At 39.0% G+C, this 21,744-nt stretch overlaps 1 protein-coding gene across 1 annotated transcript in view; it reads left to right on the forward strand.

Moving 5' to 3' along the window:
* Positions 1–21,744, forward strand: part of CHRM3 (cholinergic receptor muscarinic 3) — a 491,309-nt gene that overhangs the window by 19,635 nt on the left and 449,930 nt on the right. The window lies entirely within an intron of this gene.

Genomic DNA, 21,744 nt, shown 5'->3' on the forward strand with positions numbered 1-21,744 from the left:
TTTCCTAAGAAAGGCCTATTTTCTGTAAAGGTTGGAACTAAACCATAATCTGAATTTAAATCAAATGGTGTTGTCTTCTTATAGTTTCCTACATTTTTGTGAACTTCAGTCCACATGCTTTAACATTAGGATGAACGAAACAGTACAACCTAAAAGCACAAATGGCCATGTCAAATAGAGAACTCACTCGTACAGGCTGTTTAGTTAATTTGTTCAATGGAGAGACCCAAAATCGAGTGGATTTAGAAGTTGCTTTGCAGGTAGGGTGGTTTTGGGGTGTGGAGGGTACCCACACACACATACACATACACACAGACGCACACACGCTTCTTTAAAAAAGTAAACACCAGCTTGTTTTCTGTCGTGATGATTTCCATTGCAAACGTTTGCTTTGGTGGTTTTAAAATCACATTAACGATATCAGGATTATATAAACCTAAGGCAGGGAAGTGTTTGTTGAAAAGAAATGAGGGTTCTTGACAAAAGGGAATTTGAGTTTCAGACTTGCCTAAGACCTCGTCCTTTGTGAAACTTCCTGGGGTCGTTGGGTGAGTCGTCTGCAAACAGGTGTGTGTCTGCAGCTGACAAGCCAAATGTGTCTGAGTGAGTGTTGGGGCCCAGCCCGCCTCATCACTGCTCTGCTCTTTGTTCCATCTAATCCTTGGCTTCTTTGCGACTCACCAGTAATTCTGTATCGAGCACACTTGCTGTGGTGACAGCTGAGTCCTTGTCTTTGACATACATCGAAAGAAGAATTCCACAATGAGTCACACAAGTGGCTTACCTTTTTTTAAAAGGTATTCATCCCTTTCCTCACTTAGATTGTAACAAACCTAAGCAGTTTTTCATATTCACGTGGGTTGCATCTACCAATGGCAACTGTTTACAACAGTTTGATGTTATTTGGATACACTTTCTAAGTTGCCCCTGTTGTGTGACATTCAGCAAACCTCAGCCTCAACCTTATAGTTTGCTCCAAAGCAGGTAGGAAAAAAAACCTAGAACAGGACAAACTCATTTAGATCACATAGCATATTTTTTAGGAAAATGGGCAAGCATAAATAGCAGGTCTAATTTCATGTATTTTCTTAAATTCAGTTCAGCTGAGAACAAGGAGGCTTATTTCAATATATAGAGTAGAAATTGAATAGGCTGTATATGACTATAGGGTAGAATTGAATAGAAAATTTTATTTTATGATCAGTTTCTTGGGAGCTTCTGCCTTTGTGGAACAAAGGGCTAGTAGTAGAAATGCCAGTAGGTATAGGAATGACCCTTCCAATACAAAATGACTCACTGGCAATAATATATATTTTTATATTTATATTTACATTTATATTAATGTTTACCAAAAAATGCATGTGCTTGTACTGTGTTAGAACAGTGTTAAGTATTTCTTTTGTAATACCTCATTTATCCTTAAAACCATACTACAGAGCAGGCATCCTCTCTGATAACCTACCTTAAGGAAATAAAATCATCCTTCATATGATTTTATGTCTTCACCGATCATAGGTTGGTTTTTGTTACATGATAGTTTAGTTTTTACTAAGTTTTAGTTTAGACTAAGATTTATCTGTTCCTGTCACTCATTTTCCCCTGAAGTTTAAGTTCAAACAAGTGACGATATGCTGTCAGGGTAGGACATAACCCACTGACATATTTCCACAAAATAGAAATGTTCTCTGTAGAAGAATATTGTTGTTGTCTGGGGTGGGGAGTAGAACCTCTGATAGGCATTTCATTCACTTTCTTTGAATCTTATTGTTTGTTTTTTTTTTTTAATATTATTTACTTATTTATTTGACAGAGAGAGATCACAAATAGGCAGAGAGGCAGGCAGAGAGAGAGGAGGAGGAAGCAGGCTCCCCGCTGAGCAGGGAGCCCGATGCGGGACTCGATCCCAGGACCCTGAGATAATGACCTGAGCCGAAGTCAGCGGCTTAACCCACTGAGCCACCCAGGCGCCCTTGAATCTTATTGTTTTAATAAATGGTCAGGAATGGGAGCTAGAATGAATTGTATTTGTATCTTCTTTCTAATGAAAATACATCCATCTGTACTAATGACTATGAAGCATCAGAAGCAGTTGTGAACTATGTGTTCTTTTTGCTGCCAATTAATATTTTCCTTTTTTTCAGAAGATGATTTCAGGGATTTCTAGTTTGTACGTCAAGACAATGGTGGGGGGGAGTTTGAAATAAAGAAGTGTAAGATTTAACAAGGACTATGCCCTTACCCATCAGACTCATTGCAGGTTGGTAGGTGAGGAGACCTTCTGGAAGGGTTTATATATACTCTTCATCCTCTCCCAGGGATATGGTTTGGCAGCCCAGCTTACTGCTATTTAATAGGCTGCTTTAGCTCTCTCATCAGATAGGAGGATGTGTAGTTGGGGAACAGGAGGGGCTGGGTCACACCACTGTTGATGTAGAAGGAGGAGGGAGAAATCATTAGGAAAGAAAGTGGTTGCTGAAATTGTTTTGCAATTCATGGAGCAAGAGTATGGCACAAGGGAATAAGCTCTTAACATTATGGGAATTCGGGGGTTCATTTGTAGGATGAAAAAAAGATCTGTGAGAACAGAATCCTATGGTATCAGAGGCTGCCTAATAACAGACTGACTAGGTGATTTTGCAATCACCCAACCATCTGTTTCTGAATTTGGGGAAAGAAGATGCATGTGAACTTTTCATCATCTTTCTAAGATGCAAAGAAAACAATTTCAGCTGTGAATATGTGTTGCTCACACATGCTGTTTTCAAAAGAAAAAATGTGTGAATGGAGAAAATTTTAAGATGTGAAATTCATAGACTTCATGATAGAATAAAGAATTTAGTCTAGTATATTTTAGAACAAGTGGTCTGAGCTTCTGGGTAAACTTTAAGTTTGTTCCATTTGTTTCTTTGAAGAAAAGAGAAAAAAGACTGCTTCACACTCAGTTTTTCAAAATATTGCCATAGAAGCTGATGAAAGGTTAACAACTTTTTAATGAACAATAAATTAAAAGCTCATGGTGGTAGGGTGCCTAGGTGGCTCAGTGGGTTAAAGCCTCTGCCTTCGGCTCAGGTCATGATCTCAGGGTCCTGGGATCGAGCCCCGCATCTGACTGTCTGCTCAGTGGGGAGCCTGCTTCTTCCTCTCTCTCTGCCTGCCTCTCTGCCTACTTGTGGTCTCTGTCCGTCAAATAAATTAAAAAAAAAAAAATACCTCCTGGTGGTATGGCTATTTTATCCTTGATACTCATAAATTATGTCTTAAACTAATATATGAAATATAAAATTAAGTTTTAATTATTTTTTGCTTTTTCATAATTTTACACATATATATGCATAGTTCTTTAAGGTTAAAGGCAGCTATTTTAGATATTCCTAATATTTTGATGTCGACAGGACATACTAATTTTGAGTTCTATAGATGTCCCTTTCGACTAAAGACCATCTGAAGAAATAGCACAAGTTTTCAACCCTAGACAGATGAATGCAATGAAGAAAATAAACAATTGGGTCATGAATTTTGTAACTATTTGAGAGCAGATAGCCAGTTGTAACAGATTTGTTTTTCCTTTGCAACATTTTTTTATTTACCATCGTCAAACATTTGCTTCTGAGTTAAAAATTTATATAAGATAGGATGCTAGTACATCTTAATAAATAAAGCAGACTAAGTAGCAGATTTTTTAGACTAGAACGCCTGCTCTTTTAACAAAATATACATAAACGTATACATACAAAATATACATACAAAATATACATAAACGTTTCTTGAAGCATATGGACATTTAGGCATTGAACTAGTGGTGCTAAACTCTGATTGCTTACGTCAGGGAGGTAGTGGGTCAAGTGCATTTGCAAACGTACCCCCCCACCCCGAAGGGAGTATACTCTGGGCAAATAGATGTCGCGCTCCCCTCTGCAGACCACACACTGCTGGCTCTTAACCTGTCTTTGCAACAAGACGAAGTTTACCTTCTGTTGCCAGATCTGTTACATGTGTAAGAGATGCTTGAAGTTTTTTAACATTACTTTTGCTGATGTTTAGATGTGGCTTTATATAATTTTTTTATTAAAAAATTTTCATGAGCCAATGGAAGATGTTTGTGGATCAGGTCTAGCTAGTGGGTAGACGTCTCGTGATGTTTATATCAAGTATTTGTGTGTGGGCCATACTAGTGCATGCCTAGTGTTCTGTTACTTGAATTTTAACTTGCGTCTTAGAAGCATTTGTGATTTTGAGTCCATTAATTCGTGCATTGGGGAGACATTTGTGGGTGTTTTAGGATTTTATTTATTTGAGAGAGCATGAGAGAGAGAGAGAGAGCACCAAGCGTGGGGTGGGGGGTGAGGGTGGGAAGGAACAGAGTGGGAGGGAGAAGCGGACTCCTTGCTGAAACCAGGCTGGATCCCAGGACCCTGGGATGGCGACCTGAGCTGAAGGCAGACACTTAACTGAGTCACCCAGGTGCCCCGACGTTTGTGTATGTGGTTTTCTTTTAATGGTTATGTTTTTTGCTTATTGAAAACCTTGAAAGATTTTAATTATTAAAAATAACATATTTCAGGGGCGCCTGGGTGGCTCAGTGGGGTAAAGCCTCTGCCTTCAGCTCAGGTCATGATCTCAGGGTCCTGGGATCGAGCCCCGCATCGGCTCTCTGCTCAGTGCAGAGCCTACTTCTCTCTCTCTCTCTCTCTCTGCCTGCCTTTCTGCCTACTTGTGTTCTCTATCTGTCAAATAAATAAATAAAATCTTTAAAAAAAAATAACATATTTCAAAAATCCATTTTCTTTTGATGAAGGAGCTTAAGTTCCTATGTATCTTTCCTCCTCCTCTGGATGTCTCTTAGGGAGAAATCATGCTGATATTGGCACTGAAGTAGGACAAAGTATAGGGCTTGAGAGGGAAGGTAACATCCGTGATAATCAGTCATTTGATGGTTGGTTTCCTCACTGCTGTTTCATGGGATGTGGTTGGTGACTTTGTTCTTTAATGAGATGGGAGCTCATTGGAGGGAAGAGCACATCCAGTGTGGGCTCAGCATGAACATGTCTTTGAAATAGACCTTGAAGAATCTATAGGATTTCTGAAGCAGAAATGATGTTTATAGAGCATATGCTGGGATGTGTGGTAGCCACATTTGGGGTGGAGGCTGGTTGCATGGCCCATTTTGTCTGAAGCTTAGGATAAAAGCAGGAAGGAAGGAAGGGAAAGACAAGACACAGCCATATTCTAGTCTAAGGGTCCTGATTACTGCTGATCTCTATATGGTATACATCTCTCTGACTTGTCATAGTTTTGAAGGCACATACATCTGTTCTTTCTTTCTTTAATCCATTGTGTTGCCTCAATGAATTTGTGGGTTTGACTTGATCTGACTTTAGATATCCAGCTCTCAAGAGAGTTCTTGTAAGTACTTACTAGAGTCAAACAAATTTTAGTCCTGTGGGCTCCCACCCAACCTTTCCATATGGATTAACTTTTTTTGGAAGAGTTAGAATGGGAGTGTTATGCTTTTTGTATCTTTGACCATGTGGAGATATAACGTGCCTTGACATTTGGATTGTTCTTTAAGTTATAACAACATGTACAATTGGATTTAGGATTTAATGTTAGGAAATCACAAGGGAAAAATTTTATAAGATTGTTAAGTTTTATCTCTCTGTTTGAAGGATGTTTGAAGGATGATAGTTAAAAGGACCAGATCATATATGATGAAAGCTTTTGGATGTGAGGAGTCTATAGTCCATATTGTTCATATATTCCAGAATTTAATAAAATGAAATGTTAACAATGTTCACATATAACCATCAGAATGCAAATGGGGAGCAATTTATTGTATTAAAATATCAGAAATAAGATAACTTCAGCCTTTCACTCTAGATTACGTCATTCGTCATGGTGTTGCTGTACAGCACTTGATCGAGGGGACCTTGAACAAGTTCATCTCGTATGGGGTGAGTGTAAAGCAGCTGAATTTGTGTCTTTCTCCCACTGCCTCTTCCTGTCATCTCAGTGGGGCTAAGCATTCCTCTGCCCCTGGATGGAAGTTAACAGCCCAGTGACTTTCTGGTCCTCCTGTCATACCCCAGACTCAATTTAGTAATTAACTGTATACTCCTCCCAATGGTCAACATTCTAACATGGGGTAAGAGTGAATCATTCCTTTGCTGGCTCAGGCTTCTTGAGGAGCAAGGCTGGTAGGCAAAAGAAGAGAGTATGAAGGCTTCTCATTTTTGGAGACGTGAGAGCTCTCACATAGCCCCTTGGTTCAGGGGTTCTTCATCATTGCTCCAGAGCACTCTGCGTGTTTACCTCTGTCTAACACTTACCTCAGTTTATTGTAACTAAGTGCTTTCCCTCCTTAATGGGGATATAATATTTCCAACATCCTTACTTCCCCTATACCTTGTAGAGTAGATACCATCAGGAATACACCTGGGTATCAGGAGACACATGCCAAAGGATAGGATCAGACTCCTAACTGGGGTTCCTGAAGGTCTTGTGAAGCTTTAAAGAAAGTAGGGGTGTTCTGAATCTACCTGAGAGATTTTGATTCCATGGATACTTAAAGTTTCACAGAGGATTCTGATTTATAGCGGAATTGAAAGCCAATGGAGCTGGATATTTTTTAAGTTTTTGTAAATTTAATAGCGTCGACACACTTTAATTAAGGAACATTTAAATTTTAGTCTAAAAATGAGTTTCATAATAAGAAATCTTAATGAGGTTTTTTCCTCGATCTGAGTAAAATTATTAAAAACACTATCTTTTGAGATTGGTAAATAGGTATTGATTTCAGTATAAATCTCCTGGGACGACTCTGTTAGCTTTCCCAGTTATTTTATTTAGTTAGTAAGTTTCATGCAAATGGTCAAAGTTTAAATGTAAGAACATTATTTTTTAAGAAAGAAAAAAAAAATGACTGTTTTATAAGCCTCCTGCGATGTTAAAACATTGAAGCACCAGAGCTCCGTCATGCAGATTGTTTTTGCTTCTCCTAGTTGACCTATAGGTCTGGTGGCCATTTAATAACTTTAATTTATGACAAGCTTTTCTGCTTTTTAAAAAGAATTCACATTTTTAATGGGGAAAATGGCAAAAGAATCAATAGAGAGTGCATAAAACCTCTGTAAAATATGCTAGGTAGAGTTGGATCTTTTCAAAGGAAATGAATAAGAATGCATTCCAATTCATTGATTTTTTTAAAGATGCACCAGCTTTCTATAATAATTCAACAAATGTTTATTAAGTATCTATAACACATCCTATATGTTTCGTTATCATAAAAGAGCAAAACTGTGCTGTATGTTTAGAATGCTTGTTAAGAAGAATTCCTCCTTGGTGCCTGGCTGGCTCAGTCAGCAGGGCATGTACCTCTTGATCTCTGGGTCATGAGTTTGAGCCCCATGTTGGGTCTGGAGCCTACTTAGTTTAAAAAAAAGAAAAGAAAAAAAAGAATTCTTGGAAACATTGTGCCATTAGTGACAATTAGTATTCTCATATGCCCATTTTATTTTCTGATTTCTTTATATAAAATGCCACCTTGTTTTTAGCCTTTTATTTGTGGGGTACTGAACTTTAATTAAAGTGACTTGGGGTGTTATCAACCTGCATTTAATTATATAAGCTTATGTTTTGCTCATAAATATCTATCATTTAAGTACTTGTTAAATCCAAAACTCCCCTTTAAGATGCTCAGCAAATTTTAAAAAATCACATTTATGTATTGTTTTCACATATATTCACATATGTATGACTTGCTCTTTATAAAGAGAATTTCTTTGCTCTCCAAATATATAAACTGGTCATTCTTGATTTGACCTCCAAAACATAGTTCAGGAAATATGAAGTTCTCTTACCCTTTTATTGAGAAATTCCAATCATCCGTGTGAAATTTATCCTGTGGAATGCGTCACCTCTAATGTGCTCTTCATCTGTCCATTTCTCTATATTAGGCTAGTTTTTCAGTCTCTGGTTCTCATTGCCAAACCACACCATACTGACGCCAGATTTTTTATTGGACTAACGAATGTGCTTAATTTTTTTTTTAATCTTGTGAAGAATGAACATTATAATTTATATTCCACTGTGGAACGTGCATAATACAATAATTGTAAGGCACATAGATGTAATTATCCTCTGTAGCTAACTTGTCTCCATTGTTAAATTATAACACAGATAACACTCATGGAGATGAAGGTACAGTGACACCTTAGCCAAGACGGTATAAATAAAGCCAGAAGCTGCTTACCTACCATGGTCAAAAGGAGGGAGTTTACCTTTCTTTTATATTTTACAAAATGTTTTCCTTTGATGCAAAAATAAGGGACCATCTCTAGGATACGACCATAAGGAAGCTTTGGGATTTCAGAATTTGGGCAGAGACTGCGTTTTTCCCATTGTGGACTTCCACTGAAGTTTGAGACTTTTACTGCGTTCAGTAACTTCATGTTCTAGACCCTCCAAACCCTGAGAAAGTGACTTTGCGCCGTGCGAAGTCAGTAAATCATCTTTTGCTTTATTTCATCATTGTTGCTGTTTGCTGTGTTCCTTTGCTTCTTCAGAACCATCATTGGAAGAGTGTGGATTACAATTGTGTTATGCCAAGCTTCACATACTTATTTTTAAAGAACAATCTCAAAAAAAATAATAATAAAAATAAATAAATAAATAAATAGCAGAAGACAGTCTCAGCATTGAGAAGGCAAAGGTTTTATAATGACAAATTGTTGATGAAATCCTTTGACAAGAATAAAGACCATGTAACACATGAAGGCAGTGATCACATAAAATAAGGCATTATGGGAGTTTCGCAACTAAGAGAATGGCTCTCAAGATCAGAAGGTGTGCGTGCCCCGCCATTTTGATTTCCACATAGTTGCCTAAGTTTTGTTTGGTCCTTGGTCTTCTTAGCTGTGAAACAGAGATAGCCTGTACATCTCGAAGGGCTGGAGCCAGGGTAAAATGAGCCAAAGTGTGTTAGACTCACCTGCAGGGCACCTGTACCTGCAAAAATCTTGGGAAATTGATTGAAATTCCACCTTATTTCTTCCTCAGTGTTTCTTCATTTTTTTAGGACATGTGTCAAAAAAAAAATACATGTACAGCAGGTGTGCGATGTTGATCCTCATATTTTTGCATTTAAAAGAAAATCTTATGCAATCAAGAAGTTAAAACTTTTGTGGTGATGATAACTTGTTTATGGAACATTTTGACTGGAATAGAAGCTCCTTACCACGTATGCTCAAAGACCACCTGGATTCCGTTTCACCAAAAGTATGCATTAACCACTTAGCCTGTGTGGGGGGCAGCATCGTGGAGGAGGATAGAGAGCAGGAATGAAGATGAAAGGCAATCTCGGATCATAGCTTTGGAGCAGTACTTGGGAATCCAAGACCCTCAGTGAAATTATTTAACAATTATTCAGTATATACTTGGGTGAGATGTTATCGTAAAACTGTGTTACAAAAGTGTAGAGTCAGAAAAGTTTATGAAGTAGGATTAAATTGAAGAATTTATAAAAAGGTTCGATCAGAATGACTGGTACTATGTAGAAGCCCAATGAAGAATAGGTTTAAAAGTCACATATATTATTGTGATTTTTTTTCCTCCCCTAAGAAATGGAAAAACATTCAAGAAGAAAGCTTTAAGACTTCAGGCCAAATGCCTCTTCCATTGTGAAGCTGCATTGAATATCCAGATGTTGTTAACCTGTTTCTCTACGAGGCATCCATAGATTTCAGCCCTATCTATATTGGTGTTCCTTCCACATAATATGGCAGTTGCTGGTGTATCCTTCTGGGTAGACCAGGTGTTCCTAGGGGAGTTGAGAGGATCTTATGTAACCGTGTAGTTCATGTCCTTATAACCCAGGACCTGGAACATAAGAATTCGCTCGTGACTGTTTGTTGACTTAAATAATGGTTTTTGAGGTGGGCATGGATGAAAATTTAGATTTGTGTTCATGGCAGGACATGGGGTGGGGCACAGGTGAAGTATCTTCAGGAATGGGAACAATCTTTAAAGATGTGGAGATTGAAATGAGCATGTCATTTCATTCATTCATTCAACGAACACCTATTAAACAGCTATTTGGTGCCAAGCACTTGAGTAAAAACAGATAGCCTCTCCCTCTGGAACGTACAGGCTAGTGGGAGAGATCAGCATTAATCAAACAGTCATGACAGTAAGTACACATTTGTAACTGTGATAAATTCCACAAAGGAGAGGTACATGGAGCTCTAAGACAGCGTCTGACCTAGTCGCAGAGGACAGAGTGTTATGTGCAATGCAGTGACAAGAGGAGGGGGAAGGATTCTTACCACATAGAACGGTGTTGCGGACACAACGTGATGCTTTGAAAGAAGGCTGTGGGGCCGGTCCAAGAGAATGAGGTGGAGGGTGGTGGGTATTAGCTTGCAGAAGGCAGTGGGGGCCAGGCCATTTAGTGCTCTAGAGGACACTTTATAGAGATCTGACTTTTTGTAAGAACAGTCCAAACCATTGAGAAGTCTTAAGTCTTACATGAGCAGTGAAGGGGTGGCAGAAATCAGAATCAGACTTTCATTGTGGCATCTTGAAGAGTGGGCTCTGGCTGCGGTGTGGGTGATGCAGGGGGACACGGCCAGAGTGGATTCTGGGTGAGGATCTGGGAGGCTGTTTGCAGTCCCTCGGAGGCTTGGACAGGAGTGCTAATGATGGAGACAGAGCAGTAGGATGATGGGACGAAGAAGGATTGGTAACCTCCCTACAAGTGATTTAGGAGTAACAAGAATTAAGGTTGAATTGTTTCTACTGGGACAGGAGCTGAAAGATGCAACCTTAAGGGGTCAAACGCAAATCAGATGACCTTTCACATCTCTGCCTTTATCTTTACTTCATTCCCTCAATCATTTCTTCAGCAAGTCTTTGACTTCTTCATTCATTCACTCAGTACTTACAGTGCGCCTACCCTGTGTCCACAAAAATCCTAGTATCCTTGCTAACCTCAGTCTCCCCTTCCTCTGTCTCTCAACGTGTTGTAATTTTTCTTACCAAAGTACAGCTCCAACTTATTTTCCCAAGACCACTTTGTGAGTCTTCCCAGTTAGAAATAGAAGCCTTCAGTCACCTTTCCACCAGGTAGAAATGTCACAGCTCTAAAGCAGCAAGGCATTCTGCTTGATCAGTAGTAGGGACAAAGACCTTCTTTTTTGGTTCCTCCCACTGTTCCCACTGGAGCAGAGACCCACAAACTATAGGCACATGGTAAATGCTTATTGGAGTAAGTTAAAATAAATTGAAGAAAACAAAGGAGTGAAGCTTTCCATAGAACAAAACTACATGATCTCCAAATGATGATCAGATTCTGTTGATGTCCCTACCTTTATTTGTTATTTTTATTATTTTCCTGGCAAATGACTATTAATTTGTATTTTTTTTTCAGGTCGAGTCTTAAAACACTCCATTCTTTGTAATTGTGTTCTTTCAGAAATCCCTGCTGAGTTGGGTAATCTGACCTACCCTCTGACAAACGTGGCTTTCAGTGTTATGCTGGACCAGCGTGTTCCAGCTTTCCAACTCAGGAAAGCCCGATGCGCCCTCTCCTATCCAGTGATGTTGCTTTGGTAGCTTTAAATTGGCAATGATGACAGTATTTCCACCACAGAAACTGCCAAGTGCTACAAATCAGAGCTTTGGCCTCTCCCTCAGAAAGCTGGCGGTTAGTTACCTTCTACCACACCACTGCTTTGAATCTAAAAACAAACAAAAAAAAATTAGGTTTAGTGGATTACATTAATTCCTAAGCGTGTGTGTGTGTGTGTGTGTGTGTGTACATATGAACACACACACACATATACACAGAGGTTGAGGTGGCTTGGAACTGTTTGTAAGACCCATGGGAAAAAGTGAAAATTCTCTTATTGATATCTTATTTTGCACCTCATTCACTCATTCAAGAAATGCTCTTACTGGCGACAATAGCAAGCAATTGTCTTTTTCCTCAAACTGAACACAGCCACTTGGTGGGAGATCACAGGGATGCCTGCACAGCATAATGAAGATGGACTTTGGACTGAAGTAGAAGCCATGCAGATAGAAGGGAAGGGGGCTTAAGACCTATGTAGGAGAGGGGCGCCTGGGTGGCTCAGTGGGTTAAGCCTCTGCCTTCAGCTCAAATCATGATCTCAGGGTCCTGGGATCGAGCCCCACATCGGGCTCTCTGCTCAGCAGGGAGCCTTCTTTCTCTCTCTCTCTCTGTCTGTCTCTCTGCCGGCCTCTCTGCCTACTGGTGATCTGTCAAATAAAATAAAATCTTTAAAAAAAAAAAAAAGACCTATGTAGGAGAGAAAACTGAAAGTACTTGATAACAGGCCAGAGAGAGCGAGGACTGGAAGCTAATTTCCAGTTTTCTAGATTACGCAGGGGGGTAGACAATCGTCTGTCTTCAAAACGAAAATTATGGACTGAGAAATGGGTAGGGAGATGATGGGGCAGGCAGATGTCAGTGAAGGGGTTGGGTTTAATTTAGGCTCTGTTAACCTGATGTTATTTTAGAATACCTAGAAGCTTCTCTGAAATATGCACTTGGAGATTGGAAAGAGATTGGGTGATGGTAATTTAGAGTCACTACCCCCTATGGCAGTCATCAAAGCTGAGAGAGAACAAGATGGAGTATTAGTCAAGATCCCAGCAGGAAGCAGGTGTCATACTCAAATGGAGTAATCAAGGAGCATTTGATGATAAGATGGTTCATATATGGGCAGGTTAAGGAAACCAACTGGGTTGATAAAACATGCTGTGACTAGCAACAGCAGAGAGCCATTATCACTCTTAGGTGTGGAGAGGCAAAGGGAAGGAACACAGAATGTGGACAAGCAGAAGTGAAATCTGTCGATGTGGCTATAGGAGAGAGTTGCCTAATAGTACTTGTAGAGAAACTTGGCCACTGCCACAAGTCGCCGGGCAGGAAAAGAGGCTGGGGAGATACACACCTCCCTCCACTCCCACCATCTGAACATTGGCCTCCCATTGGCCAAATCCACAGTGAAACCAAAGGCCAGGGAAATGCTTGGAGAGTCCACAGAGGTCGTCTTCCTTGGGCACAGACAGGGTAGGGAAAAGTGAACAGTGGGACTGTGGACTTGCACTGGCAAGCAGAAAACCTCTGAAGAGGCTGAGACAGGACAAAAGCTTGAGAAACACCAACACTAAAGGAGCAGGTAGAAGGAGCCTGAGAAACTGCATCCAGAAAGGACTAGATGAAAACCAGGAGAGGATGGTTTTGCTCAAAGGAAGGAGAATATCATAAGAAAGAGGGAACGATCCATGCTGTCATATACAGGAGAAAAATCTAAGAACAAAAGGCCAAACCATGCCCAGGGAATTAGTCCTTGAGGGTCCTTGATGATTGGATTTGTTTCACAGTGTAACGTGTCCAAATAAGCTTATGAAATTGGTGGGGGCCACAGGAACAGATTTGTAAAATTGAGTGCCATTGTTCTTGCATCAAACATGTGAAGAAGGAGAGTTCACCACCCTCAGAAGTGGCCTCCTCCCTCCCCGTACCCCTTGTACCATCTGTGCCTCTGACCCTCCAAGCACAGGCTCTGAAAGGTGCATTGAGGGAAGGCGGGTAATTATTAACTTCGATGCACCACAACGCCGCTGTCCAAGAAAGAAGGGCAGTGGCGACTGCCAGCAACGAGAAAGGAGGAGGCTCCTGCTTTCCAAACCCACTGCAGTCTGACACTTCTCTTAGAGTGGCAGACATAGGAGCAAAAGTTCAGTGTTTTCCATTTCAGAAATGGTAGTAGATTATTTTACATAAGTGATTAATAGTTCCAATCTTTGGCACAGTATGAAGTGATATTTCAGAATGCAACATATGACCTGGTCGTGATTTGCAAGGAGTCAGAAATCATTACAGAGAGTACTTTAAAGAAAAAAGATGAAGTCCTTGTTGTGTTCAGTAGGAAATGTCAGGAGACTCGCACTTTGGAAGTATAAGTGAAATGCATATGGAGAAGGGCACAATACATAGCAAACATTCCATAAATACATGTTGAATAAAACAAAGGAAAACTTGGAGAGATGCTTAAAAATTTAGACATAAGAATACTTGGTAGAAGGGCACCTGGGTGGCTCAGTCATTAAGCATCTGCCTTTGTCCTGGGTCATGATCCCGGGGTCATGGGATTGAGATCTGCATTGGGCTGCCTGCTCAATGGGAAGCCTGCTTCTTTCTCTTTCTCCCACTTTCCCTGCTTGTGTTCCCTCTCTCGGTGTGTCCCTCTCTGTCAAATAAATAAAATATTTTTTAAAAATTTCTTTCAAAATTGTTGTGTTATGCCTTTTTTCCCGCATATTACATGTGTATTTACGTATATGACGTATAGTGTTTCCCAGTTAGCTTTATATGATGGGGTTCTCCATGTTACTAACAGTTGTCATTTTTAGTGGCTGAATAATACCCTATTTGAAAGATGCAAGATGGTCTTCTTAGCTGTTGTCCTGTTACTAGGTGCTGATGATTTTTCATGTGTTTCACTCTTACAAATATATATTATAACAAGGATTTTGTACCCCGAATTCTTCCCACTGATTTTTGGGTTGTTTTCTTAGGAAATCTTTTTTTTAATTTCCTGAAATCTAATTACTAGATCCAAGAGCAAAAACATTGTCATGGATCCTGATCCAATTTAAGGCTCATTGATACTATTTCTTAAGTTTCCCTTTGAATGAATACACATTCAGTATCTCCAGCATTATGTGTATCTAACAGCACTCTCAACTAAATAAACCTAGTGGTTTGTATCTGTAGACCTGCAGAATGCTCATGGTGTTGGCTCTGTGTAAGAAGGAAATTAACAAAGTGACTTAAAACCCATCATCCTTGAATACAATGTGTAAGATGACAGATACTTATTAAACTGACTTGAATCTGGTGAGTAAGATTTTAATACATGATTCTTAAGTCATTATGGGTGATTTATTTCAATCCAATTAAGATTAGCTTCAAACTAGATCAAAAAAGCTAGCTGTGACTTCGTACTCATACCAAATATAGCATATGCTGTAAAACCAGGATGTGATTGTTACATACTAATACTTTCTTAATATGTTTAACTCTTGCCCTATCATTTTACACTGCAGAACTCAAGTGTATGGCACATATTTTCTATGCTTTGCTCTTTTACACTTCTGAGAATGTGTTGATTTTTTTGTATCTGGTGTTTTTATCTGGTTTGTCTGATTGCATTTTTCTTCTCTTTGCATTTAATTATTTTTCCCCTTCTGTCACAGTTTTCTGTTTATCTTTGTTATCATTGTTTTTTTCCTCTAATAACTCAATGGTAATTCTTTTATGTTTTCCCAAACTGCCTGCACATGGGTTTTGCCATCTTACTACCTCTTATTTTATTAAACATTTGATAACAATTAAATAAAATATATGCTCAGAGGATAAAAAACCATTTAAGTAAATAAGCACCCAGACATTTCTTTAAATATTTCTTGCACCGTATGAAAATAGGTGAAGTTCATAATTTAACGTCTTTTAAAATTTCACTTTGGATTCTAAATTAAGCAAGTAAATGTCAAAAATACATCTCGTTTTACAAACCCTCACAAACTACCACTATGTATCTGCTTAAGATAGGTTCAACATTTATAAAACAATAGGTATAATTTTCATGTGACTGCTGGATACTTTTTCACTCATTGGCCAGAATAATAAAAAGAAAACCATGTTCAGCTGAATTTTAGGGAAACATTGCTATAGATAACTAGCTAGCATTAAACATGGTAGACTCAATTTTTAAAAATTGAGACTTTGTGTTTTAGAGTTTTAGGTTAACAGCAAAATTGAGAAGAAAGGTTTTCTCCTCAGAGAAGAGATTTTCCAAATACTCCCCTGCCCCCTAGAATGTATAACCTACTACACTATCAACATCCCCCACCAGAGTGGTACATTTGTTAACAATTGGTGAACCTACACTGACACGTTGTTAATCATGCAAAGTCCATACTTCACATTATGATTCACTTTTGGTATTTATCATACATTCTGTATATTCAGACAAATAGATGATTATGTGTATCTATCATTATAGTATCACACCCTCTATGCTCTACCCACACATACCTTCCCGTGCTCCTAATTCCTGGAAGCCACTGATGATTTTACTGTGTCCACTGTTTTGCCTTTTCCAGAAGGTCATATAGGTGAAATCATACAGTATATAACCACTTCAGATTGTCTTCTTTCACTTAATAATATGCATTTGAGTTTCTTTCATATCTTTTCATGGCTTAATAGCTCATTTCTTTTTTTGTTGAATAATTCCATGACTGGATGTACCATCACTCACTGATTCATTCACCAACTGAAGGACAACTTGGTTGCTTCTAAGTTTTGGCAATTGTGACAAAAGTTGCTGCAAACATCCATTTGTGTAGACATACATTTTCAGCCGTTTTGGGTAAATTCCAAGGAGCTGGATCATAGACTAAGAGTATCCTCTTTTGTAAGAAACTAACCAACTGTCTTTCAAAATTGTTGTACCATTTGGTATTCCCACCAGCAGAAAATGAGCATTCCTGTTGCTCTCTATCCTTATCAACATTTGGTGGTGTCACTGTACTTGGTTTTGGCCATTCTAATCAGTATGTGGAGGTAGATATCTCATTGTTGTTTTAATTTGTATCTCCCTGATGACATGGTGTAGAGAGTAGATTCAATTTAAAAGAGCTATTTTCATACCTAAAATCATACTAGTTTTTTATCCCATAGATATATGGGATAAAACACATATACACACACATCCCTAAAAACATATATCAAATGGCTGATAGGAGTTTAATTCTTTGCTGTTTTCTTGTTAACATCTTTTTTTTGCTTTGTCATGTTCCCTGGTATATTGATTTTTCCATAATAAGTAGATTTTTTTTGTAAGATAGGAGTTTTCAGAGCACGAGAGGGGAATAATGCCTAAAGGAGATCTTAGTTACTTCTAATATTAAGTGAAAAATTGAAAAATATTTTCAACATATTAAAAGTCATAACATCTGTTACTTCTAGTTGATATTGGAGTTTCTTTTTAAGTTCTATTTATTTATTTATTTATTTATTTATTTTAAGTGGCCTCTACACCCGGTGGGGGCTTGTACTCATGTATCTGAGATCAAGAGTCACATTCTTTTTTAACTGAGCCAGCCAGCTACCTCCTAGATTTTCTTTTATAACAGTCCCTGCCTCTGATCCATATATTACAGTATTGTGCCAAACTTTTTCCTGTGAATGATAGAATGTGATCTTCATAATCCTTATATATTGAAAAATCTCATGAAATTAACTCATTTATTCATTTGTTCATGAAATTTTTATAGGCAACTACTATGCCTATAAAATGCTGTGGGCTACAGAAGGAGTAAAATTAATTTACATAATAAATCCATGCAACCCAGTTTATTTCCTCCCTGAAATAAATTTATAAGGAACATAAGGATCACACAACAATTTTTTGTTCAATTAACCCTCCACAGATTATCAAATCGGCTTCACTGATTTTCGTTATCAGGAAAAGGGTTTTTAAGGGCTATAAAAGAACAATTAAAATGCCTAGGGATAGAACTAGGTCTGCCAAATAATGAAATTAACAAGGTTCAGTGGCTCTACATGACACAATAGTTTCTTTACTAACAAGGAAATAAATATTATCCCTGAAAGTTACTATGTACAGACCTAGGTCACAGCAAAATAAACTCAGACAGAGTTCAAGGTCAGGCACTGCTTTTTGAAGAGATGAGTGACTGTTAGCCTAAATTCCCTGAAGCTCCCTGATTTTCTTTCCCATGCTCTGTAACTTTCTTTTTTTTTTTTAATGCTCTGTAACTTTCAATCAAGGATAGTGTTGGTTACCACTTGAGTGTACGGTGATTCATTTCATTCATTTAGTGGATTAAGTACTATGAGCATATTAAGTACTGTGAGAGATCCAGAGAGTTGGAGAACAATGTATCACACCCTTTGAAGAAATTATGCTAACAAGAATTCCTTTCTCCCCTGTGGTTTTGAAATGGTAATTAACTAACTAAACTTCTGGACTCTAATCCTAAACTGCTCTCATTCCCATTTTACTGGGTCTAGAGAATTCGCCTCCCCCACCCCACCCCCCACCCTGCAGGAAGTTGCCTGCTTAAGGTCAGTCTGTTAGAGTGCTAAACACTGTACCGTGACCAGATATAAAAACTCAGCACACCCCTACTCTGGGGGAGAGTGGGGAACAGGACTCACCTTGCTGCTCATCACACCCTGACACCCTTTCTCTGTAACCATCTTCCTCCCTCAAAGGAGGTCTAGGTGGGGAAGAGGAGAAAGATAAGCGAGAGGTTCCAATGCAGCACCCCATCTGGAAATGTCTGGCAATTACGTACTCAGTCATTTCATAAACAATTTTGTTATCTCCTGAGAAAATCTTGGGGACATTTTGTTATTGATTGGTAACTTCTCAGGGGTATAAAATGAGCTGGTCTGTGCACATAAATTTGACTGACATTCAAATTCTGTATTTACATCGAGATATATTAATCTTCCTCCTCAGTCATCTGGATTTCATTTATGTTTAATCTTACTTAATTAGCTGTCACTGCTACTGCTGTAATTTGGTATATGAAGAGTGAGTAGGGAAGATGTTCTATAGGTAGATTATGTTTTTGCAAATTGGACTGATTTGGGCTTGCACTGACCCCACGATATGTCATTTGCAAGTGCTATGCTGGGACGTCTGCTTTGTTTACCCTGAAAAGTTGATTTTGAGGTTCATCGTCGGAAAGTGTGATGTGATAAGCATGTTTGAAAACAAAATGCATGAAAACCAAATATGGTACCATTTAATAATCTAGAGAGACGTTTCGGTTTTCTCTGGTCCTTCAGAATTAAAGAGAAATTGTCAAATTTGGTCAAATGCATTTTCTACCTGAAAATAATATGTCTGTTAACAGATAATCGTGGCTTTCTCAGCTGAGTTTATAGGCTTATTTCCAAATACTGTGACTTCTTAAGGTATTATTTCTGGTCCTTTCATTAATTCAGCAATTATTTCTTGAGCTCTGCCCCCTTCTTCACCCTCCTCACCACACTCTGGCCTAAACAAATGTAATTCGTCCTTAATTAGGCTTTAGTCCTCCATCTCTTTGTGTTTCCTCCTCCCTGACCCTCAGCACTGGCTTCTGAAGATCACAGTCTGATCAGATCACTTTTCTTGTTTGAAATTCTTCAGTGGCTTCCCATCTGTTACACTTGAGCCTTGAAGCCTCTATCCACGCTTCTCCTTAGCTGGGTAGGCAGTGCCTTGTGATGTCATACTTCATGCCTTTACGTGCCCTATTTCTTCTACCTGGAAGGCCCTTTCTTGCCTTGTATATCTAGCTGACTCTTGCTCTTCTTTCCTAACTTAAGATAAATGTCGTCTTCACTTGGCTCTTTCCCAAGAGGACTCCATCTCTATGGAAGTAGAATTACTGTGCTGCCCTTCTGCATTCCAGGAGCATTTTGTGCATGTCTGCTATCATTACCACATGACACATGGTTTATATGATAATCTTGTCTCTTTCCAGATATATAGTCACTGCCCTGAGAGCCTGTCTTATTTTTTGCTCTTTTCCCAGTAATGGGCGTATTCAGTTCAATTCAACAAATATTTACAGAGCACCTACATTGTGCTAGGCTCTTAGTGCTTATAAGACAGTGAAAGAAAGAAATACTCGTATATATGAGTTCATATTCTAACATATAATATTTGCTTGGTATGGAGAGAGAAGGAGAGAGAACAGAGAAAGAAGGAAGGAAGGTGGGAAAGAAGGATACATAGATTAAATTATGGGATTATAATTGCTCTGAGAGGAAATAATAATGGGTATTTTGGTTGGAAGTTTGAGATCTCCAAATATCAGGGTGGGAAGGGGAAGCAGACTTCTTAAGATCTCTTCAGGAGTTTCTGTTTGTTTTGTTTTGTTTCCCCTCATGCTGTCTATTGCTTTAGGACTTCATTATAGGACTCTGCTGCCTGTGGATGGCAGTATTGTTCCCATTTCTTTCCTATTAATTAATGTCAAATGGAGCATACAACTTGGGGGTAGAAAAAATTATATGAACAGTTATCTAATTAATTTTTCAGAAGTAAAAACACTTGTGAATAATGCTCAGTGCCTTTCAGGGTTCAATAAAAAGGTTTTCCCACTATTACAGGTGGGATTGCCACTTGGTATTATCCCAAAGAAATAGTGAGTAAGTGAATGGATGTTTATATCAGCAGCTTTCCTACCAATCAATATCTAAGGTAGGCTAAGCATTTGGAATTTTCTTATTTTTTTTAAAGATTTTATTTATTTATTTGACAGAGAGAGCACAAATAGGCAGATCGGCAGGCAGAGAAGGCAGAAGGAGAAGCAGTCTCCCCACTGAGCAGGGAGCCCAAGGGGGGACTTGACTCCAGGACCCTGGGATCATGACCTGAGCTGAAGGCAGGCGTCTAACTGATTGAGCCACCCAGTACCCGGGAAGTTTCTTATTTTTTATAAGAGTCCATGCATTTTTTTTTAAGAGTCCATACTTTTAAAAATATGCTCCATGTTTTCTGTTTCTAGATAATGTCTAGAGGTAATGAACTCCACCATGTCTGTACAGTGTCTAGATTAAACTTTGGATTCAGATGGACCTTTGATTTTCTTGGAAAGCATTTTATTTTTCAACATTTCCATAGTGTGATAATTTGCACTGCAGGGCTAGCAGCTATAAGGCATTGTTTAGAGGATCACACTTCTCTTTTGAAAATTAAAGATAAATAGTATTGAGGGGGAGGATACTATGCTATGCTATGGTGAGGGGCAAAAAAAAGATATGTAGTATTTCTTAGAATTTTATTTTGAAGTACTCTCTCCACCCAGCCTGGGGCTTGAACTCACAGCCCCGAGATCGAGAGTCATATGTTCCACCAAGTAAGCCAGTCAGGCACCCCAAGGTATATGGTATTTTCAAAAAAATAATAATAATTTTGAAAGAAACTAAATAATAATGGGAGACAAATTTTTAGAAAAATGAGTGGGTGGGTGTGTGTGTGTGTGAGAGAGAGAGAGAGAGAGACAGAGAGAGAGATCGATCCTGGACCCATAAGAAAGAAAGGGAAAGAAGTCTTGGCTATTTTAGTTTAGTATTCTAAGTGGCAGTGGGGTGGTTAGAGAGAGTTTTTTCTGATGTCTCCCAGCAGATTGGAAACATTAATTTCAAAGATCCCCATTTTGGCCAGTCAAGGCATTTCTAAGCTTGCGAGTGTGAGGGACACAAGCCACACAGAAACTGGAGTTGGCCGTGTACACTCGGCCCTGAGCATTCTGGGGCAGGGACCTCAGGATGTGAGTCTCTTTCCTGACAGTCAACAGATCTCTGTGTCCGGTGTTGCTGCTCTCACCAGACCCATGACGAAATCAGCGGGCAGGTTGCCCCTGCCCCTTCGCATTTTACTGTGGGGAGCCCAGTGGTGTGTGCCATCCGGAGATAACACGGCTTTATTTGTTCCTTTGTATCTGCTGCTGTCCTGGTTCAGCTAACTCACCAACCTGTCAGAACCCGGCTGGGGAGAGGGAACTGTCCTTATTTTGATCCAAAGTTGGAGAGCTGTATGAATGTCTCTCACATTCATCAATTCTGCTCAGATACGTTTTCTGTGGGGTGTTTCTTTGTCACCTTCTGCCTTGAGAGACTTTGCA

The sequence above is a fragment of the Neovison vison genome, chromosome 2 (genome assembly GCF_020171115.1).
Source record: "Neovison vison isolate M4711 chromosome 2, ASM_NN_V1, whole genome shotgun sequence".
Classification (NCBI taxonomy): Eukaryota; Metazoa; Chordata; class Mammalia; order Carnivora; family Mustelidae; genus Neogale; species Neogale vison.